Raw genomic sequence first — 25,074 nt, 5'->3', positions numbered from 1 at the left:
TTATACATACATACTAGTTACGAGTATACTATCTCTTTATCAACCAGTCTATATATTAGCAGCAGACACAGTACAGTGCGGTAGTTCACGGCTGTGGCTACCTCTGTGTCGGCACTCGGCAGCCCGTCCATAATTGTATATACCACCTAACCGTGGTTTTTTTTTCTTTCTTTATACATACATACTAGTTACGAGTATACTATCTCTTTATCAACCAGTCTATATATTAGCAGCAGACACAGTACAGTGCGGTAGTTCACGGCTGTGGCTACCTCTGTGTCGGCACTCGGCAGCCCGTCCATAATTGTATATACCACCTAACCGTGGTTTTTTTTTTCTTTCTTTATACATACATACTAGTTACGATTATACTATCTCTTTATCAACCAGTCTATATATTAGCAGCAGACACAGTACAGTGCGGTAGTTCACGGCTGTGGCTACCTCTGTGTCGGCACTCGGCAGCCCGTCCATAATTGTATACTAGTATCCAATCCATCCATCTCCATTGTTTACCTGAGGTGCCTTTTAGTTGTGCCTATTAAAATATGGAGAACAAAAATGTTGAGGTTCCAAAATTAGGGAAAGATCAAGATCCACTTCCACCTCGTGCTGAAGCTGCTGCCACTAGTCATGGCCGAGACGATGAAATGCCAGCAACGTCGTCTGCCAAGGCCGATGCCCAATGTCATAGTACAGAGCATGTCAAATCCAAAACACCAAATATCAGTAAAAAAAGGACTCCAAAACCTAAAATAAAATTGTCGGAGGAGAAGCGTAAACTTGCCAATATGCCATTTACCACACGGAGTGGCAAGGAACGGCTGAGGCCCTGGCCTATGTTCATGGCTAGTGGTTCAGCTTCACATGAGGATGGAAGCACTCAGCCTCTCGCTAGAAAAATGAAAAGACTCAAGCTGGCAAAAGCAGCACAGCAAAGAACTGTGCATTCTTCGAAATCCCAAATCCACAAGGAGAGTCCAATTGTGTCGGTTGCGATGCCTGACCTTCCCAACACTGGACGTGAAGAGCATGCGCCTTCCACCATTTGCACGCCCCCTGCAAGTGCTGGAAGGAGCACCCGCAGTCCAGTTCCTGATAGTCAGATTGAAGATGTCAGTGTTGAAGTACACCAGGATGAGGAGGATATGGGTGTTGCTGGCGCTGGGGAGGAAATTGACCAGGAGGATTCTGATGGTGAGGTGGTTTGTTTAAGTCAGGCACCCGGGGAGACACCTGTTGTCCGTGGGAGGAATATGGCCGTTGACATGCCAGGTGAAAATACCAAAAAAATCAGCTCTTCGGTGTGGAGGTATTTCACCAGAAATGCGGACAACAGGTGTCAAGCCGTGTGTTCCCTTTGTCAAGCTGTAATAAGTAGGGGTAAGGACGTTAACCACCTCGGAACATCCTCCCTTATACGTCACCTGCAGCGCATTCATAATAAGTCAGTGACAAGTTCAAAAACTTTGGGTGACAGCGGAAGCAGTCCACTGACCAGTAAATCCCTTCCTCTTGTAACCAAGCTCACGCAAACCACCCCACCAACTCCCTCAGTGTCAATTTCCTCCTTCCCCAGGAATGCCAATAGTCCTGCAGGCCATGTCACTGGCAATTCTGACGAGTCCTCTCCTGCCTGGGATTCCTCCGATGCATCCTTGCGTGTAACGCCTACTGCTGCTGGCGCTGCTGTTGTTGCCGCTGGGAGTCGATGGTCATCCCAGAGGGGAAGTCGTAAGCCCACTTGTACTACTTCCAGTAAGCAATTGACTGTTCAACAGTCCTTTGCGAGGAAGATGAAATATCACAGCAGTCATCCTACTGCAAAGCGGATAACTGAGTCCTTGACAACTATGTTGGTGTTAGACGTGCGTCCGGTATCCGCCGTTAGTTCACAGGGAACTAGACAATTTATTGAGGCAGTGTGCCCCCGTTACCAAATACCATCTAGGTTCCACTTCTCTAGGCAGGCGATACCGAGAATGTACACGGACGTCAGAAAAAGACTCACCAGTGTCCTAAAAAATGCAGTTGTACCCAATGTCCACTTAACCACGGACATGTGGACAAGTGGAGCAGGGCAGGGTCAGGACTATATGACTGTGACAGCCCACTGGGTAGATGTATGGACTCCCGCCGCAAGAACAGCAGCGGCGGCACCAGTAGCAGCATCTCGCAAACGCCAACTCTTTCCTAGGCAGGCTACGCTTTGTATCACCGCTTTCCAGAATACGCACACAGCTGAAAACCTCTTACGGCAACTGAGGAAGATCATCGCGGAATGGCTTACCCCAATTGGACTCTCCTGTGGATTTGTGGCATCGGACAACGCCAGCAATATTGTGTGTGCATTAAATATGGGCAAATTCCAGCACGTCCCATGTTTTGCACATACCTTGAATTTGGTGGTGCAGAATTTTTTAAAAAACGACAGGGGCGTGCAAGAGATGCTGTCGGTGGCCAGAAAAATTGCGGGACACTTTCGGCGTACAGGCACCACGTACAGAAGACTGGAGCACCACCAAAAACTACTGAACCTGCCCTGCCATCATCTGAAGCAAGAAGTGGTAACGAGGTGGAATTCAACCCTCTATATGCTTCAGAGGTTGGAGGAGCAGCAAAAGGCCATTCAAGCCTATACAATTGAGCACGATATAGTAGGTGGAATGCACCTGTCTCAAGTGCAGTGGAGAATGATTTCAACGTTGTGCAAGGTTCTGATGCCCTTTGAACTTGCCACACGTGAAGTCAGTTCAGACACTGCCAGCCTGAGTCAGGTCATTCCCCTCATCAGGCTTTTGCAGAAGAAGCTGGAGGCATTGAAGAAGGAGCTAAAAGGGAGCGATTCCGCTAGGCATGTGGGACTTGTGGATGCAGCCCTTAATTCGCTTAACAAGGATTCACGGGTGGTCAATCTGTTGAAATCAGAGCACTACATTTTGGCCACCGTGCTCGATCCTAGATTTAAAGCCTACCTTGGATCTCTCTTTCCGGCAGACACAGGTCTGCTGGGGTTGAAAGACCTGCTGGTGACAAAATTGTCAAGTCAAGCGGAACGCGACCTGTCAACATCTCCTCCTTCACATTCTCCCGCAACTGGGGGTGCGAGGAAAAGGCTCAGAATTCCGAGCCCACCCGCTGGCGGTGATGCAGGGCAGTCTGGAGCGACTGCTGATGCTGACATCTGGTCCGGACTGAAGGACCTGACATCGATTACGGACATGTCGTCTACTGTCACTGCATATGATTCTCTCAACATTGATAGAATGGTGGAGGATTATATGAGTGACCGCATCCAAGTAGGCACGTCACACAGTCCGTACTTATACTGGCAGGAAAAAGAGGCAATTTGGAGGCCCTTGCACAAACTGGCTTTATTCTACCTAAGTTGCCCTCCCACAAGTGTGTACTCCGAAAGAGTGTTTAGTGCCGCCGCTCACCTTGTCAGCAATCGGCGTACGAGGTTACATCCAGAAAATGTGGAGAAGATGATGTTCATTAAAATGAATTATAATCAATTCCTCCGCGGAGACATTGACCAGCAGCAATTGCCTCCACAAAGTACACAGGGAGCTGAGATGGTGGATTCCAGTGGGGACGAATTGATAATCTGTGAGGAGGGGGATGTACACGGTGATATATCGGAGGGTGAAGATGAGGTGGACATCTTGCCTCTGTAGAGCCAGTTTGTGCAAGGAGAGATTAATTGCTTCTTTTTTGGGGGGGGTCCAAACCAACCCGTCATATCAGTCACAGTCGTGTGGCAGACCCTGTCACTGAAATGATGGGTTGGTTAAAGTGTGCATGTCCTGTTTTGTTTATACAACATAAGGGTGGGTGGGAGGGCCCAAGGACAATTCCATCTTGCACCTCTTTTTTCTTTTCTTTTTCTTTGCATCATGTGCTGATTGGGGAGGGTTTTTTGGAAGGGACATCCTGCGTGACACTGCAGTGCCACTCCTAGATGGGCCCGGTGTTTGTGTCGGCCACTAGGGTCGCTAATCTTACTCACACAGTCAGCTACCTCATTGCGCCTCTTTTTTTCTTTGCGTCATGTGCTGTTTGGGGAGGGTTTTTTGGAAGGGACATCCTGCGTGACACTGCAGTGCCACTCCTAGATGGGCCCGGTGTTTGTGTCGGCCACTAGGGTCGCTAATCTTACTCACACAGCTACCTCATTGCGCCTCTTTTTTTCTTTGCGTCATGTGCTGTTTGGGGAGGGTTTTTTGGAAGGGACATCCTGCGTGACACTGCAGTGCCACTCCTAGATGGGCCCGGTGTTTGTGTCGGCCACTAGGGTCGCTAATCTTACTCACACAGCTACCTCATTGCGCCTCTTTTTTTCTTTGCGTCATGTGCTGTTTGGGGAGGGTTTTTTGGAAGGGCCATCCTGCGTGACACTGCAGTGCCACTCCTAGATGGGCCCGGTGTTTGTGTCGGCCACTAGGGTCGCTAATCTTACTCACACAGCTACCTCATTGCGCCTCTTTTTTTCTTTGCGTCATGTGCTGTTTGGGGAGGGTTTTTTGGAAGGGACATCCTGCGTGACACTGCAGTGCCACTCCTAGATGGGCCCGGTGTTTGTGTCGGCCACTAGGGTCGCTAATCTTACTCACACAGCTACCTCATTGCGCCTCTTTTTTTCTTTGCGTCATGTGCTGTTTGGGGAGGGTTTTTTGGAAGGGCCATCCTGCGTGACACTGCAGTGCCACTCCTAGATGGGCCCGGTGTTTGTGTCGGCCACTAGGGTCGCTAATCTTACTCACACAGCTACCTCATTGCGCCTCTTTTTTTCTTTGCGTCATGTGCTGTTTGGGGAGGGTTTTTTGGAAGGGACATCCTGCGTGACACTGCAGTGCCACTCCTAGATGGGCCCGGTGTTTGTGTCGGCCACTAGGGTCGCTTATCTTACTCACACAGCGACCTCGGTGCAAATTTTAGGACTAAAAATAATATTGTGAGGTGTGAGGTATTCAGAATAGACTGAAAATGAGTGTAAATTATGGTTTTTGAGGTTAATAATACTTTGGGATCAAAATGACCCCCAAATTCTATGATTTAAGCTGTTTTTTAGTGTTTTTTAAAAAAAACACCCGAATCCAAAACACACCCGAATCCGACAAAAAAAATTCGGTGAGGTTTTGCCAAAACGCGTTCGAACCCAAAACACGGCCGCGGAACCGAACCCAAAACCAAAACACAAAACCCGAAAAATTTCAGGCGCTCATCTCTAATATATATATATATATGTATATAAATAAATATATATATATATATATATATATATTTACAGATGAGTGGATCAGTGCGCTCGTCAATTTTATACGTAATATCTCACTGTAAAAAGTGCAATCTGCAGTCCAGAATAAATAGGTCAAATGACCAGTCCAGTAAGTAAGTTTTGTTCAACTAGTTCAAGGTTTGATTAGTCAAAAGTCCACACTCTCCCCGTTTTAACGGGTGGCTGCTCAGTTCTTCAAAATGTGCCACTAGGTATTCGTGGCCCAAAACGGAAATCTGAAAGTAGAGGAAGAAACAACAGAGCGCCTATAGTGTAGTATCCTTTAGTGAAATTTTTGTCACACGCAAGAATAATATTGCGTACCGGATTATGGCTTGACACAGTGCCTGTCGATCCCCTGGTCTTTTGAGTCCAATCTTCTGTCGGAGTCAGATAAAGCAATAATTCGTGCATATCAGTATTGGTATATATTATCTTGGTCCTTCTCAGAGGGATGTTTTCATAGGATAGCCTTCTCTATACATTCCAGCATGTGATAAATGGTGGCATGAGGCAGATCTACGGCTGTCTTAAGGCAGCATTAGTGTGTGCTGGGTGCAGTGCTGCGCAATATTATTCTTGTGTGTGACAAAAATTTCACTAAAGGATACTACACTATAGGCGCTCTGTTGTTTCTTAGATATATATATATATATATACCCACAGAATATCCTGCACTCTCATCAGTTCATAGAGATAAATAGGCGGGTGCTCCCAATGACCTTGTCAGGTCACAAATATACCGCATCTACCACCCGTGTGGTGGGTGCACTCTCGCAGAAATCAATCACTTTGAAGATCTTGATGTGTCAATCAGTTTATTCAGGTTAATCAGGTTCAATAACGTTGCCTTTAACATTCAACGTTTCGGTCCTATTATAGGACCTTTATCAAGACTGGCAATTCAGAGCATCTACATGTTCAAAAAGATAAATACAGTATGTATAAAATCATACTAAAGGTATCAGATCATGGTGGTGTGGGTATGATCTGATACCTTTAGTCTGATTTTATACATACTGTATTTATCTTTTTGATCATGTAGATGCTCTGAATTGCCAGTCTTGATAAAGGTCCTATAATAGGACTGAAACGTTGAATGTTAAAGGCAACGTTATTGAACCTGATTAACCTGAATAAACTGATTGACACATCAAGATCTTCAAAGTGATTTATTTCTGCGAGAGTGCACCCACCACACGGGTGGTAGATGCGGTATATGTATGTATATATATATATATATATATATATATATATACATAAGCTACAGTATTATAGCTCTACTGATCTGCTGGGTTTACCTACTTTTAATGAAACCTAGCTGACAAGCACATGAAGCTGTTTAATAGCTTATTATTTAACATAATAATAGCTCTGGTGTTACTAATAAAACACTGAGGCCAAAGTGATAACTACATTTTATTACATCTATTTATTGTTCACTTCATTTAGTGTAGTTACTGTTGTAGGGTCATCATGCTGGGTCAGCAGTTCCTTGCTTTCCATCATAGAAAAAAAAAGCATTTAAAGTCACCACACATTACTATATACTGCATTTTTCTTTTTTGTTTAATGACCTACCCCTGAATTAATAGTGCATGACACATTACACACTGATGAGTCGTGACAATGCAGCAATGATCCATGCTTTTGTGCTGGTGTCTCCATATACTCAACCTGCCATTTTCACAGTGTAACTGAAAATGCGATTTGTCAGACCCCATGACATGTTTCCAATCCTTAACTGTCCAATTCCTGTGTTCCTGAACAAACTGGAGGCATTTTACCTTGTTTGCAGCAGATAGCAATGGCGTACAGACAGGTTTCTGCTTATTTTGTCCATAAAATGTAATGTTTCTTGAGAGGCCATCTGAATTGGTCACTGCTTCAGATCACCTGTAATTTTGTAGGACTGAACAAGTCTGCCCACACTCTGTTCCACTCAGGGGCGTTTTAAGAGAGGAGGAGGCCCGTGTTCAGCCTCCTCTGTTCAGGACCCCTCCTCTCTGCCCGGAGCGCTGTAGAGTCTGAGCACTAGAGGACTCAGATTCTACTGCGCATGTGCAGATCTCCGGGAAAATGGCGCGGCAGACATTTTACCCTGAGATTTCTCTACTGCGCATGCGCAGAACTCTGTGAAAATGGCAGCTGAGCCATTTTCACTGTGTTCTAATAGCGCTGCAGATGCCGGCGTTGGACTTTGGAGGGGTGAGTATTTTAAAAATGGGTGCAGTGTGTGCGGTGGGGGCCCCCTCTGGACTCAGGAGCACATGTGCAATGCACACACTGTACCCATTATAGAAACACCAGTGGTTCCACTAGAGCATCAGTAATTGCTAACGACCACAGACCTTGAACTCAGACACAGTTTTTTGTCTGCAGCTCCACTCTTGTCTTTAAAAACAGCTGCCCATGAACAATTAATCAGTGCAGTCATTTTATTAATGCCCGCACCACTGCTCTGCCAGCACCAGCAATCATTCCACATTCAATGCCCATCAGATGGTATTGCTAACCTATTATTTCATGAGTGATACACTCCATAACTCTCTGCATACTTTTACCTTTCCATTCTAATATAGCTACAGACATCCAACGTTAGGATTGTCTGCAGAATGCAGTAGCTAGCTTGCATTAAGTAGCCTGGTGTGCTTATTTGGCCTATATATATATATATATATATATATATATATATATATTGCAAAGAGATGAGGTGTTCGCAAGCGACCAATGGTGTCAATTATTATTATGGAACCAGGTATTTATGAAAACATAAAATTTATTTCAGAAACATAGCACTAAAAAAAGGTAGTGTATAAAATAATTACAATAAAAAACAACCTATGCAAAGTGATGTATATATAAAAAAATGATATATAAAAAAATATCCAATATGCCAAATTCATAAAAGAGAGCATAAAAACATAAGAGATAGGGCATAAAATATACAGGATAAAAGATAAAAAAAGGAGAGAATTAGCTTAACTTCAGTGATTGAGGTGTAATCAAAGTGGCACCCAACGCGTTTCGTCCCTCATGGACTTCATCAAGGGTTGATTCAGAGCTAGAGACAGAGCATATTTATACCTCATTTCTAAAGGAAGTGGTGTCTACATAACTTCCTGTCTGTTGATTAGTTAAGTGGCTGCATATTGCCAAAATACAGGGATATAAGAAGTCTAATGGAGCTAGTCGGATTAAAGCACAAGCTGTTATGTTCTTGTTTAGAAAAAGTACAGTAAAATACTTAAAAAACATAGAAAACGGGCGAGTCCGCGGACTTCCGGTCCGGAACATGTGTAGCGTCATATCCGCCCCACATCCGCCCCACATCCGGTGGTATCGTACTCGATGTGCACATGCGCCGGCTAGGTGTGGCACAGTACGGCTTGCAGCGCTTGTAGCTGTCTCTGTGACGGCGGCCATGTTTCTGGTTATTTATAGCCGGGATGAATAGTAGTTCCCGGCGGACGTGACCCATTGAAGTGTGGTCTTCGGATTTCTTTGTTCCGACGGCTACGTTTTAGAAGGCCTTTTCCTGACGGTGTAAATACGGTATACCGGTGTTCATATTTTTCGTTGGAGGGAATGATTTACATATTCTGGTTCGGCTCCCCAATGCATATTCATGAAATAAAGAAAATAAGAATAAAGATGGGGGTCATTAACTATTTTTACAAGAAATCTTTATGCCATTAATAGAATGAACAAGGCATTAATATCTTTAACTTAGTACTAAGAAGAGAGGAGTGATTCTTGGGATTAGTTGGATATACCGCTGCAGAACTCATATAAAAACTGCGCTTAACGGGACTATATGCGAGTGGTCCCTAAAAAAGGGGAAGAGGGGGCAGTAAGTGAAATACTAGGTGGGCGTTGGATCGGCACGGGAAATCCAATCATAACTTAGGTGAAGCCAATACATTCTAGGGGGAGATACTACATTCAAAAATGTGTTTTACAGAGAGAGCTTGGCTAAATCCCCTGTCGCCTTGAGATTTATAACACCCGGTCTTCCAAGGAGGTCTCCCATCCCTGTACTGGCCAGGCCCAACCTTGCTTAGCTTCCAAGATCGGACGGTGTTGGGCGTCCCCAAGATGGTATGGTTGTAATGTTAGGGCAGGGTTAGAGGCGAGATCTCTCACAGTGGATATTCATTGTAATTCTCAAATTCTGAGGAAAATTACTTCCTAGATATCAATACGCGAGTAGTTTACAAACTAATAAGACATGCATCAATAAGGAATAGGATATACTACTTATATAAAGTTGTTATATATAGTTGTGTTAACGTATTTGGAAAATTAATGATACAGTTGTGCACGAGAGTAAATAGGGAGATGAAAAAGCAATTTGTCTCTGTGTGGTAGGGATAACCCATTAGGAATTCCTTTCCGGATTACAGCTCCTGGTATTCCCTGGAGGTCTCCCATCCAGGTACTGGCCAGGCCCAAAACATTGCTTAGCTTCCATAATCAGCCCGAATAGGGCTAGTCCAATGTGGTATGGCTGTAATAGTGGTATAGAGACAAGGATCGGGTTCGTGGTGACAGGAAGAAGGAGTAAGTCAAAACAGGAGGGGGGATTTCTTACATTACAAGAAGGGTGCTATCTCGTATCCCTCAATGAAGCCCTCCGGATGAAGAGTGTTCAGTTCATATATCCAGTACATCTCCCTCCTGGAAAGAAGGTTTGAAAGGTCTCCTCCTCTGTCTCCTAGTGCTACCAGTTCAATGCCTTTGTATGTTAACGTTTCCGGATCCGAATTGTGACAAAGGTGAAAGTGTTTGGATACTGCATGAGTAAGTGCTTTATTCTTTATGTTCCTGATGTGTTCCTGGATGCGTATTTTAAGAGGTCTCTTGGTTTTCCCGATGTATTTCATTCTGCATGAGCACTCTAGAAGGTATATTACAGATGAGGTATTACAATTAATAAATTGTTTGATCCGGTATTCTTTATTGGTTTTGATGTTGTGGAATGATTTTCTGTTCTGGTGGAGATACCTGCAAATGTTGCACCGACGACATTTCGAAGCTCCCCACATATTTTGGCATGGTACTTCGGACCTCTGGATTCCTCAGCATGCTGGGGGCTACTAGGTCTTTTAAACTCTGAGATTTACGGAACACCAGTTTAGACTCTTTGGTGATCTAGTCTTTCAGGATAGGGTCCATTAACAGTATGTTCCAATGTTTCTTGAGAACTTCCTTTATGAGGTTCTCATGTCTGCTATATGTAGTGATGAATTTGACCGTTTCCTCCTTGGTGTCCTTAGGTTTGTATTTGAAAAGATCTCTTCTCTCCAGGAGAGAAGAGATCTTTTGAAATACAAACCTAACCTAAAACCTAACCTAAAACCTAACCTAAAACCAATAAAGAATGCCGGATCAAACAATTTATTAATTGTAATACCTCATCTGTAATATACCTTCTAGAGTGCTCATGCAGAATGAAATACATCGGGAAAACCAAGAGACCTCTTAAAATACGCATCCAGGAACACATCAGGAACATAAAGAATAAAGTCTTTACTCATGCAGTATCCAAACACTTTCAACTTTGTCACAATTCGGATCCGGAAGCGTTAACATACAAAGGCATTGAACTGGTAGCACTAGGAGACAGAGGAGGAGACCTTTCAAACCTTCTTTCCAGGAGGGAGATGTACTGGATATATGAACTGAACACTCTTCATCTGGAGGGCTTCAATTAGGGATACGAGATAGCACCCTTCTTGTAATGTAAGAAATCCCCCCTCTTGTTTTTACTTACTCCTTCTTCCTGTCACCACGAACCCGATCCTTGTCTCTATACCACTATTACAGCCATACCACATTGGACTAGCCCTATTCGGGACGATTATGGAAGCTAAGCAATGTTTTGGGCCTGGCCAGTATCTGGATGGGAGACGTCCAGGGAATACCAGGTGCTGTAATCCGGAAAGGAATTCCGAATGGGTTATCCCTACCACACAGAGACAAATTGCTTTTTCATCTCCCTATTTACTCTTGTGCACAACTGTATCATTCATTTTCCAAATACGTTAACACAACTATATATAACAACTTTATATAAGTAGTATATCCTATTCCTTATTGATGCATGTCTTATTAGTTTGTAAACAACTTGCGTATTGATATCTAGGAAGTCATTTTCCTCAGAATTTGAGAATTACAATGAATATCCACTGTGAGAGATCTCGCCTCTAACCCTGCCCTAACATTACAACCATACCATCTTGGGGACGCCCAACACCGTCCGATCTTGGAAGCTAAGCAAGGTTGGGCCTGGCCAGTACAGGGATGGGAGACCTCCTTGGAAGACCGGGTGTTATAAATCTCAAGGCGACAGGGGATGTAGCCAAGCTCTCTCTGTAAAACACATTTTTGAATGTAGTATCTCCCCCTAGAATGTATTGGCTTCACCTAAGTTATGATCGGATTTCCCGTGCCGATCCAATGCCCACCTAGGATTTCACTTACTGCCCCCTCTTCCCCTTTTTTAGGGACCACTCACTTATAGTCCTGTTAAGCGCAGTTTTTATATGAGTTCTCCACTACGTCCCAAGCGGTATATCCAACTAATCCCAAGTATCACCCCTCTCTTCTTAGTACTAAGTTAAAGATATTAATGCCTTGTTCATTCTATTAATGGCATAAAGATTTCTTGTAAAAATAGTTCATGACCCCCATCTTTATTCTTATTTTCTTTATTTCATGAATATGCACTGGGGAGCCGAACCAGAATATGTAAATCATTCCCTCCAATGAAAAATATGACCACCGGTATACCGTATTTACACCGTCAGGAAAAGGCCTTCTAAAACGTAGCCGTCGGAACAAACAAATCTGAAGACCACACTTAAATGGGTCAGGTCCGCCGGGAACTACTATTCATCCCGGCTATAAATAACCAGAAACATGGCCGCCGTCACAGAGACAGCTACAAGCGCTGCAAGCCGTACTGTGCCACACCTAGCCGGCGCATGCGCACATCGAGTACGATACCACCGGATGTGGGGCGGATATGACGCTACACATGTTCCGGACCGGAAGTCCGCGGACTCACCCGTTTTCTATGTTTTTTAAGTATTTTACTGTACTTTTTCTAAACACGAACATAACAGCTTGTGCTTTAATCCGACTAGCTCCATTAGACTTCTTATATCCCTGTATTTTGGCAATATGCAGCCACTTAACTAATCAACAGACAGGAAGTTATGTAGACACCACTTCCTTTAGAAATGAGGTATAAATATGCTCTATCTCTAGCTCTGAATCACCCCTTGATGAAGTCCATGAGGGACGAAACGCGTTGGGTGCCACTTTGATTACACCTCAATCACTGAAGTTAAGCTAATTCTCTCCTTTTTTGTAATCTTTTATCCTGTATATTTTATGCCCTATCTCTTATGTTTTTATGCTCTCTTTTATGAATTTGGCATATTGGATATTTTTTTATATATCATTTTTTTATATATACATCACTTTGCATAGGTTGTTTTTTATTGTAATTATTTTATACACTACCTTTTTTTAGTGCTATTTTTCTGAAATAAATTTTATGTTTTTATAAATACCTGGTTCCATAATAATAATTGACACCATTGGTCGCTTGCCAACACCTCATCCCTTTGCACCATTTTAAAATGTAGGCATATATACCAGTGCCTTAATATCTTTGAGGTTAATAAGCTGACGCCCTAATAGTCTAGAGGGATTGTCTACCAGGTCCACCTTGGAAATTTTTCTGAATACATGGTTCCAATACTGATGTTTTGATTTTAGATACTGTATCTGTGGCGCTGATAGCTTCTCTGGTACATATATATATATATATATATATATATATATATATATATATATACATACAGTGCATCCGGGAACTATTCATAGCGCTTCACTTTTTCCACGTTTTGTTATGTTACAACCTTATTCCAAACTGGAATAAATTCATTTTTCCCTCAAAATTCTACACACATTACCCCATAATGACAATGTGAAAACAAAGTGTTTTTGAGATTTTTGCTAATTTATTAAAAATAAAAAAACTAAGACATATATATATATATATATATATATATAAATAAGTATTAACAGCCTTTGCTCAATACTTTGTTGATGCACCTTTGGCAGCAATTACAGTCTCAAGTCTTTTAGAATATGATGCCATGAGCTTGGCACACCTATCTTTGGGCAGTTTCACCCATTCCTCTTTGCACCACTTCTCAAGCTCCATCAGGTTGGATGGGAAGTGTTGGTGCACAGCCATTTTCAGATCTCTCCAGAGATGTTCAATTGGATTCAAGTTTGGGCTCTGTCTGGGCCACTCAAGGACATTCACAGAGTTGTCCTGAAGCCACTCTTTTGATATCTTGGCTGTGTGCTTAGGGTCGTTATGAACCATCGCCCCAGTCTGAGGTCAAGAGCGATCTGGAGCACTTTCTTGAAAAAGCCACCCATAGAGTGGTGAAACATGTTGAATTGATTGCCTTATCTCCTGAGAGAAATTGGAAGCAAACAGTGGTAATTGCTCAATCATTCCTGGAGATAATTATATATCAGGTGCTAGAAAGGGGGGAGAGGTCACAAACAAACAGCAGAGAGGGGGGTACTTTCCCCCCCCCCCCGGGTATCCCCACCAGCACACTTAAAATTACCCGTGACAACACATGAACCTATCTGGTAATAGAATTTCAGGGAAATTGGTCACATGCATTTGCAAATACATGTTTACCTGCTGGCCACATGAAGGCTTCTCCAAAATCAGCAGTCTTAACACTACATAATGACAGTGTCCACATAGGGCCATGTGATTTGTCTACAGTAAGGCCTCATGATAAAGGCTCATAGTAAAATGCATCCATACAGAGGGCTAACTTACCTGGGAGCCACCCCCAGGATTTCCAATTAGCACTACAAGGAACAGCATGCCTTCCAAATGCTGCTCCCATTCAATGCCTTCTCACACATGTAGACAACAGTGGTAGTTGCTCAATCATTCCTGGAGATAATTATATACAGTATCAGGTGCTAGAAAAGGGGAGGAGTCACAAACAAACAGCAGAGAGGGGGTGCTTTTTTTTACCTGGTATCCCCCCAGCACACTAAAAATTACCTGTGACAACACCCAAACCTATCTGGTAATAGAATTTCAGAGAAATTGGTCACATGTGTTTGCAAAGACATGTTTAGCTGATGGCCACGTCAAGGCTTCTCCGATATCAGCAGTCCTAACACTACATAATGGCACTGCCCACATTGGGCCATGTGATTATTCTACAGTAAGGCCTCATGATAAAGGCTCATACTAAATTGGAAAGCCACATTGCACTTTTTTGGCTTATTATCAGCATACCGGCAAACATGACCATTTGGCACTGAGCATCCGAAATTTAAGTACACTGTCTCTGCTGTTAACTACCCAGTGACAGAGTGGTGCTGGTTGCACCTTACGCAGCAGCATTACCCGGCACACAGGATCCTTCATCAGTCAGCTGTTTCCTCCGGCGATCAGCCGGAGTTGAGGAGCACCCACTGCACCTGGATGCGCTGCTGTGACTAGATCCATGGCTACATACTGCCTGCTTTCCGGTGGCTGGCCAGTATTGTGACAATGGGGACCACACTCACAGGCTTTACACCAAGCTACATCTGAATTCCCCAGCATGGTTTATAGCATTAGTGACCATCATCACCTGCAAGGGACAGTATGATCTGGGGTTATCTCTGCCGGGACCATGCTAAGTCTCAAGTTATCAGACCCCCACCGTACAGTGTCACAGGTAGGGAGTCTCTATTTACACACAGGACATTACTGTGGAGATGAGTATCCTAATGATCCGTGCATGTGAGTCTATTAAGAATGATTAAAAAAAGGACTATATAATCTGCCATTGTCCTGTATTGGACATTTACTGTACAATTATTGAGACTGTGTGATACTATAGTAACATTAGACATATATCGTAATTAATTTTACAAGAAATGCTGTATGCTATTATTGTGTACACCAGCTGTGACTAATTAGCTACCAGGAGTATTATTTGTATTTTTATACTTGATTTTTATATTAATAAAACATATATTTTACTTTCACGTGGATTGTGCCTTCCTGAAGTGCCAGGTGTAGCATTTTTTTTATGTTTTCATAGAGGATGTCTCTGTACATTGCTGCATTCATCTTTCCCTCTATCCTGACTAGTCTCCCAGTTCCTGCCACTGAAAAACATTCCCACAGCATGATGCTGCCACCACATGTTTCACTGTAGGGATGGCATTGGCCTGGTGATGAGCGGTGCCCGATTTCCTCCAAATGTGATGCCTGGCATTCATGCCAAAGAGTTCAATCTTTGTATTATCAGACCAGATAATTTTGTTTCCCATGGTCTGAGAGTACTTCAGGTGCATTTTTGCAAACTCCAGGTGGGCTGCCATGTACTTTTTACTAAGGAGTGGCTTCTGTCTGGACACTCTACCATACAGGCTTGATTGGTGGATTGCTGCAGAAATGGTTGTCCTTCTGGAAGCTTCTCCTCTTTTCACAGAGGAATGCTGTAGCTCTGACATAGTGACCATCGGGTTCTTGGTCACCTCGCTGACTAGGGCCCTTCTCCCCCAATCACTCAGTTTAAATGGCCAGCCAGCTCTAGGAAAAGTCCTAGTGGTTCCCACATTTTTCATTTTACAGATGATGGAGGCCATTGTGCTCATTGGGACCTTCAAAGCAGCAAATATTTTTCTGTACCCTTCCCCAGATTTGTGCCTCGAGACAATCCTGTTTCGTAGGTCTACAGATAATTCCCTTGACTTCATGCTTGGTTTGTGCTCAGACATGCACTGTCAACCTGGGACCTTCTATAGACAGGTGTGTGCCTTTCCAAATCATGTCCAATCAACTGAATTTATCACAGGTGGACTCCAATCAAGCTGTATGAACATTTCAAGGATGATCAGTGGAAACAGGATGCACCAGAGCTCAATTTTGAGCTTCATGGCAAAGGCTGTGAATACAGTACTTATGTACATGTGATTTCTTAGTTTTTTATTTTTAATAAAATTGCAATAGTCTCAAAAATACTTTTTTTCACATTGTCATTATGTAGAATTGTGTGTAGAATTTTGAGGGGAAAAAATTAATTTATTGCATTTTGGAATAAGACTGTAACATAACAACATGTGGAAAAAGTGAAGCGCTGTGAATACGTTCCGGATGCACTGTATGTATGTATGTATGTATGTATGTGTATATATATATATATATATATATATATATTAAACATTTTGTGCAATACCCCCCCCCCAACATAAAAGTGATGTCAGCACAGGAGCTCATGGCCTGGGTTGTTTGTAATACTTGCGGGGAGGGTGAAGAGTGTGGAGTCATCATTCCCCCTCTGCAAGGAACTGCAACCTGAAGGACAGGCTGGATGACCTACCAGCTTTTAGCCAAGAGAACACCTTCACTCTGATTCGTCAGAGCATGAGAAAGCTGCTTTAATTGTTTAGAACTGCTTAGCCTCTAAGTGGGATCTAGCAGTGAACAACACTGATAGAATGTCATTAATTTATATATGTTATATGTACATTTACCTTAAATGGTCTTGGTTTATAGTTCAATGAAATATGGGTTATTTTAACTAATTACTCATTAGTAATGACTTTCTCTCAATAGCCACTTCATTACCTATAGTGCTATCTAGAAAGTTGGTATTTACAGCTATACTTGCAAAAGAGAGAGTTGAAAGGGAGAAGTCCATTGCATAAGAAATACATTATTGTCTTGTCTCTATCATAGAGAGTCCATTTTTTATTTAAGAAAAAACCCTAATTATGATAGAATATAATAGTATATCAAAAAATGTGGGTGCTACCACAGATCATGTTGTTAAGGAAGAACAAAGAGAAAAGAAAAGGATCTGTTCAAGGTACACTGGTAATTTTAAAATACTGTATAACATTTATTCAATTAATTAAAAGTGGATTGTATTACCACGCTGAGAACAAACTTCTATGCAAAATATTTTAAAAACACACATTAAAGCTGTGTAAAGATTAAAAAGTCAATGTGAATACTAAAGAGAGAAAATGAATAAAGATTTTAAAAGACTGAGCGTCTTTATTGTATCTACTTTCTTGTGTCAATGTAGATATTAACTGTTATAAAACTGTTTCAATACATGTTACTGTTACTATAACATTTAGCAACAAATGTTGCTAATTGCCCTTGCAGAAATCTTGGCAGGTTGCCTATTGAACCCTAGGGGCCAAATGTATTAGAGTGAGAGTTTCAGAAAGTGAGAGATTTGGTAAGGTTTTTCAGTTTTTTTTTTTTTAAAGTGGCAATCATTTACACTGCAAAACCAGGTTGATCCTGCTGTGTAAATGATTGCCACTTAAAAAAAACTGCAAAACCTTACCAAATCTCTCACTTTCTGAAACTCTCATTCTATTACATTTGGCCCTTTATTTCTATGTTATTATAATAGCAGATTAAAGTATTATAAATATTGAGGAGTGTATTACATCCAATTAGTGTATGGTGTGTGAGATTGGTACTCAAAGCACACAATGTTATTTGTTCTGGGGGATTGTTGTTCTAATGATTCTAGTCTCTCACTATTTTGTGTCTGACTTCCAGAATAATTAATATCCCAGAGATAAATTATTATTTATGTCCCACACAAAACCGATCTCTTGCTAGGCGGTGTCAAACTGGGATGATGATTTTATTCTAAAACATTAAACATATATGGTGTGTGAGATTAGTGTCCACAACATAAGATGTTATTAGCTCTGGGGAGTTATTGTTCTAATACTTCTAGTTTCTCACTATTGAGTGACTGGCTTTAAAAATAATTGATATCCCAGAGATAATTTGTTATTTGTGTCCCACACAAAGCCGGTCTCTTATTTATTAGTGTTAGACCAGGATAAAGATTTTATTCTAAATCACTGAACATCATGTATTCCTATATTTATGCATATATATTATGTTATTATCACACACCATAGCAAATTGGCAGATTATAAATCTCCGCTGACTGTGGTGTAGACTTTTAATACCCTCATTGGTTGTAAGTTCGGTATACGAGTAATTAATTTTTTGCTTCAATAATTTTAGAGTCCCCCCCAAAAAAAAATGTATATATTATATTTTGATTAAGGTGTATATAGGGACAATAGGTAAGTTATTGTGTAGATATGTAGGAACAGTAAGTAATTTTTAAGGGTTGCAGTTATATTAACACATTTGATAGTAAACCTTAAATAGCCATCCTATAATTTGTTCCTTTAGTCATTAAACCATTCTCGATGTATATGCTGGTTTAGTGATACAGTGCACAGTGTGAAATAGTATATTCTGATAGTGGTCACATTCAAAGGATTACAGTAACCACCTAGCAAGGAGCTATGAACAACTTGATATGATAACAAGCATATATACAAATGCGCTGCTAAAGATATTGACAATGATTGCTGCTCCTTGTTGAGAGTATGACTGCACCATTATATTAATGTATGCATACACTATTAACCCTTATTAGCACTCCTAATTAAACCGTCCTTGATGTGCATACTGGTTTAATAATTCAGTGCATAGTGTGTGGCAATATGCTTTAATAACTGTCACAGACAGAGAATTATGGTTATCACCCAGACAGGAATTGTGAATAGCTTATTGTGCTAGTAAATATACATATGAATGTGCTGCTGTGATATTGCTAGTAATGGCTGCTCCTTGTTAAGGGTGTAACTATGCTATTATGAATCAACTGTGCATATCATCCTGATTTAATGGTTCATACATGCATACTAGTTTAATAGTTCAGTGCACAGTATGGGGCAATGTCCTTTAATAACAGTCACAGCTAAAGGATTATGGTTACCACACAAACAGGAATTGTAAGCTGTTTATTATGATGGCAAATACACATGAATGTGCTGCTAACATATTAATAGTAACTACTGCTTCTTGTTAAGGGTGTGACTGCGTTTTTATGAATCAGTTATGCACATCATCCTGTCTACTATGGATTCTGACAAACAAGCAGGATAAATTACAATAGCATATAGTAATGGGTGTAAACACATAGGATGCTCAGCTAGGTCCTACGTACGTTTCACATTTTGGCCTCATCAGATTAACCGAGGGCAGGAGCCGAAAACTCTATTTTTGAGCCCACTTCCAATCAATGTGTCCAGCGGGTCATTCAAAATGAAATGAGCGTCAAGATCCATTAGGATCAATTACTCTGATGGGTATGAGTGATCCTGTTGATTGTTAAATGGGTTACAATGATGTGTGCTCAAAACCCCTTATTCTTTGTATAGCCCATAACTCATCATACTAATCGGCAATCCCCTATTACATATTTGACTGGTACTTAACTGATACCTCCAATCCTTATAATCTGCCTAAGGGTGTGATGTACAAAATTTTGTATATAATATAAGACATGCTATTAAAGTATGTTGAAAAAGTGTCAATGTCTTATATTGCATTTAACAGGTTCAAATAATGTAATCCACGGAGACTGATATTATTTACATAATCAAATCTGTCTTATATAGTCCAAATAATATATCACTCATTTATGAATATATCTCACATTAACTGTTTTTAAATGAGATGTTATTGAATAATAAAAAATAACAGTAATAATAATAATTAAAATATAGTGGAATACGTGCATAAATATTCCGTCCTTATGAGAAAGATTGTTATATCCATTATACATTTAAATATTGTGAGTAATTTAATAAAAATGTACATGGTGAAAATTCTAATAAGTGAATGGTGTACGTGCTGATATTCAATCAATATGGTAATTATTCAGAAAATAAAAAATAAATATATAGAAAATGTGAAGAATAAGTGTCTATGTGAAAAGAATGTAAGTATAAAAGTAAAAATTGAAAATGTGATATAAATTATATTTGCTATTAGACAGAGAAATGGTGCTGAAAAAATGTTACACTGCAAACAAAAATCTGTGTAATAACTCAAAAAGTACTTTCAAAAATTGCCTAATTGAAATATAATTACCTATAATGAGAAAGGTGTGTCAAACAGATTTGGGACAGAACACTGGATTATACTAGAATGTTTATGTTGAAAAAAATATTCTTAACCATTGACCTGGTATGGAATGAATACGTAGAAAATTAAACCAATGAGAAAGAGCCCATATAGTCAATTCTTACTTTAAGTATAGTATCCCAGTCCATATAGTCATTATTTGAATTTCTCCTGAAGGAGAAAAAAAGAAAAAGAAAAATACAAAAAAGAAAATATACAAATAAAAATAAAAATAATCAAATTAATCCAGAAAAATTCCATATTGAATGACATCATTCTTGCCTCGTGGTCATGTCGTGTCCAGGCGATAAATCCAAGCAGCTTCTCATTTTAAAAGCATCTTTCCACGGTCACCACCCCTTCTGTGTTGATCCACCCTGTTTATAATCATGCTTCTTTGTGATGCTAGTGAATGACGGGCTTCCACAAAATGTCTGGCAATAGGCAGTAGTCACCACCATGTTTGACACTGCTGGACCAAGTATACGAAGGGCTCTAAGGGAGGTCTTACCAGTAATTAAGACCGACCCGATGTTTGCAAAAAACTACCTGAAAACCATTGCTAAGCTTTAGATTGGCATGAAATTTGAAAGACATCCTGATGCAACCAGATAGATTACCCACACAATGTCCAATGATGTGGTAACAGCCTAAAAAATGGGATTTTACAGATGCATAAATTGCACCACATGCAGGAGCATGGTGGCACCCTCACACTGGGAAAAAAGGTATACATATGACATAGCGTTACATGTATCTGATTTTGTTGTTTATATATTAATTTGCCCTTGCTTCTTGATGAATGTGGATAAAACCATTCATCCATTTCGTGAGAGGATGGTGAATCATTGCCTATCTATTAGATCAGCACTGGAGAATGGGAGCTCCGATGAGCCTATTGATAGACTTTTCGTGGAAGCCCGTCATTCACTAGCATCACTAAGAAGCATGATTATAGACAGGGTGGATCAACCCAGAAGGGGTGGTGACCGTGGAAAGATGCTTTTAAAATGAGAAGCTGCTTGGATTTATCGCCTGGACATGACACGACCACAAAGCTTGAATGATGGCATTCAATATGGAATTTTTCTGGATTCATTTGATTATTTTAATTTTTTTTTTTATTCGTATTTTTTCTTTTTTGTGTTTTTCTTTTTTCTTGTTTTTTTGGTGTGTAATCCGATCCTTTCTCCTGAACAGTATGTGGCCTTTATTCTCATAGGAATACATACCGGTAATTAAGTATTTCAGGATAGATAATATTATTGATGTGATAACCATTGTGGTCTTTTCTTAGAACTGTGATTCATGCTGTTAATATAAATATATGTATCAGACAAGTTTTTAATGTTCCCCAGATATGGATACATTGATATGTAACAACTTGTACATCATATGTCCTTTGAGTTCTGAGGCAACAGATAATGAGGATTAGCAGTTGTTCTATATTCACTAATTAGTACTGCTGATTCCTGTGATGCTGCATTAACATTGTGAGCTTGGGTCCATAGGGTAGCGTTTGTTATATGCTGCTAAATAGTTAAAACCTGTTACTCTGGATGTTAATAGGTCCTGCACTAGTCTGATCGCTCACTGAGTGTGCAAGAGGTGGGATGCACTACTGTGCTCTGAAATGCACACACTTCCGGGTTCGGAGGTCGGATGTGCTTTCCACCCACATGAAGTGGCGGTGGAGCGCACTGCTGTGCGCTGAAGCGCACACACTTCCGGATTCAGGAGATGGATATGCGTTCCACTGATAGGAAGTGATGGCGGCGGAGGAACGCACACCGCTGCCAGCATGGAATACAGCTATGCCGGACTCTTGGACATTGTGATGTACACAGTGTGTTTGCATAAAATGGTGAGCTTAATTGATATGTGTGAAATCTGCTGCTCAGTGTCTTTTTTTATTAAGATTGGTATACAACAATATGAATCCTACTGGGTTTGGTTGTTATTAATTGGTGGGTGGGCTTTGACTGGGTATATATGTTTGTTTTTTCCATTGTGTGTTGATCTTGACAAAGGTCCAAATGTGGACCAAAACGTTGATGCATCTCTGTCTGGCATGATACTTTAAATAAAACCCTGATTATGAAGACTGGTGAGTGCTTCCACTTTGTTATTTCCGGATTGGATTGGCGACCCTAATAGGTTTCCATCATTGGATGGCACCCCAGCTATTTGGGTGGTGATGACTGGATGTAATGGTCTCTATCGGTCATTTACTGACCGAAGTCGACAGACGGATAAGTGACATTTCTACCTCGTTATCATTATGTTTCAAGCTGGATATGCAGGCGTAGGGATTGCCATGTTGTTTGTTCATGTAACATTTGTGGATATTTCAAATTGAGCCACCTGTTTGATACTCCTTGAAGAGCCCTGTCTGGGTGAAAATAAAAACGTGATAGTTATTATCTTTGTGACAAGAGATTATTGAGTGCCCTTTTCAAACATTTCTATTTTGCTCTGGACCAAATGGAACAGAATTAAGGGAGCACCTGTGTAAAATATGTGGGAGAGTGCAGATGTCTTTGGAATAAATATATATATATATATATATATATATATACAGACACTCACTTTTGCAAAAGAAAAGAAAAAAAGACCAGCACTCACGTTTTGATGATGAAAAGAAAAAAAGGGGTTTATTCCTTACAGAAAAAACATCTGGACATGATCCTAGTACTACAGCCCGACTGCCGTTTCAACTCTCCGTGGTTTTCGTCAGGGGCAGCTGTCACACTGTCAGGAGTCTCTTTAAATAGCAACAAAGAGCGCCAGAGGATATCAATCAGGAAGCCCGTCATCCAGAAGCAGCACGTCATAGCAGCTGTTTGATTGGCTCCTGCAGTCATGTGGAATACATCACCAGGGTAAACAAACCCTGCTCTCCCCTTGGCAACCCACTCCCGCAGTGTGAAAGCAGTGTAGCACAGGCAGATTTCAATCTCCTTGCAGCATCAAACAGACTCTGCTACTGCTGTCAACATCTCAAAGTGAAAGTACACATGCAGAGCCTTAACCCCACGAGGCACAGTCAGCTGAGAGAGCCAACAGACAACATATAAGGAATAAATAAAAGAACTGCACCCACTAACTAGGCAATGGTGTTACACTCTAAGGGATCATTGGTAAACACTATACTGCAATAAATAAATAAATAAACATATATATATATATATATACACACACACATATACACATACATATACATATATATACATACACATAAACATACACATAATGCAAAAGAATGCAAAAATACAAAAAAGGGCTAGGATAATCAAAGTATATAGGACATCTTATACAAGAACCTTAGTACAAAAAAGTACCAACACTAGAGGGAAATCAGTGCTGATACAAAGAGAATTAACATACAAAGTCTCAAAGAGTAGAAACGTGAATGAGAGTCATGACAGACCATGGTGCGACAAATAGGTCGGAGGGATAACACAGCATCACCTGAGGGACAAAATATGTCACTTGGTACAACACCCAGTATTCCCATGCCGTCTCCAGGCATGGTACTGACTGGGCCCAACACTGCTTAATTGCCAAGATCAGACGGGATCTGATGGATTCCAGTGTGGTATGATTGTATCAATGTCAAAGGTGCCCATACGCTAGTGTCCCAATAAACCGTTGTCACCCGTCAACACATGAAAGCAACTCATCACAGTCACAAAGAGATAAATTGTTAAACTCGAAAATATAAAGCAATAAGGGAGAGACACATGGGACAGTAGAACGACAAACAGAACAGGCGAAGAAGGCCTCAATTGGGGGACACAGCGCCTCACTTGATACAACACCCAGTATTCCCACACCGTCTCCAAGTGTGGTACTGACTAGGCCCAACACTGCTTAATTACCAAGATCAGACGGGATCGGATGGATTCCAGTGTGGTGTGGTTGTATCAATCTCAGACATGTCCATAAACCATTGTCCCAATGTGTCCTTGTCACCAATCATAACCTAGCAAAAACTTCAAAACAGTACGTATATACTCCTGAGCCAGATACAGAAAATAGACCTGTAAACGCTGCAAGGGCAAACCAGTACAGGATGATTAAACAATTTATGCAAAAAGTGTACCACAAACCAAAACTGTTCTTACTCAGAAAAGGATGCCCATTAGAATGCATACCTTGGTGTGTGCCCTGTACAACAGCCAGTGGTAGTGACGCTGACGTTAAAGTAAAGAAGCATAAACCTAGCATTAGGTGACATACATTCAAGCAAATCATGCAAATAACATGACACACAGCGGTGTCTCAGAAAAGTAAACCAAAACAGCACCTCCACATAAAAACTGTAGGAGGTCAAAGAAAGCATCCCAAGCGAAATTCTTCATTTAGCCCATTAGGAGCCAATGTTTTCAATCTATCAATCCATTGGTGTTCTCTTTGCAGCAAAATTTTATTGCGATCGCCACCTCTTTGGAGAGGTGGGATTTGGTCCAAAATACAACATTTAAGTTGATTGATTGTATGTTTCGCCTCTCGAAAATGTCTTGCCACAGGTAGGTTAGTGAAGTCGCTTGAAACCCCACTTGGGGTAAGACTCTTCTTGATAGTGGAACGATGCTGACTTAAACGCTCCTTCAGCATCCTACTGGTCTTTCCGACATAAAGCAGGTTACATGGACATTTAAGAACATAAACTACAAATTTACTGTTGCAGTCAAGTCTTTGTTTG

At 41.0% G+C, this 25,074-nt stretch overlaps 4 pseudogenes; 1 reads left to right on the top strand and 3 right to left on the bottom strand.

The window, feature by feature from the left end:
• Positions 1-9,277: 9,277 nt before the first annotated feature.
• LOC134937079 (5S ribosomal RNA) lies at positions 9,278-9,396 on the bottom strand (annotated as a pseudogene).
• A 2,109-nt stretch (positions 9,397-11,505) lies between these two features.
• Positions 11,506-11,624, top strand: LOC134937078 (5S ribosomal RNA; annotated as a pseudogene).
• Positions 11,625-23,858: 12,234 nt separating this feature from the next.
• On the bottom strand, positions 23,859-23,978 carry LOC134937565 (5S ribosomal RNA; annotated as a pseudogene).
• A 197-nt stretch (positions 23,979-24,175) lies between these two features.
• Positions 24,176-24,295, bottom strand: LOC134936901 (5S ribosomal RNA; annotated as a pseudogene).
• Between the last annotated feature and the right edge of the window lie 779 nt (positions 24,296-25,074).

Source organism: Pseudophryne corroboree, chromosome 6, assembly GCF_028390025.1.
Source record: "Pseudophryne corroboree isolate aPseCor3 chromosome 6, aPseCor3.hap2, whole genome shotgun sequence".
NCBI classification, from domain to species: Eukaryota; Metazoa; Chordata; class Amphibia; order Anura; family Myobatrachidae; genus Pseudophryne; species Pseudophryne corroboree.
This window is presented reverse-complemented; position numbering and strand designations above follow the sequence as displayed.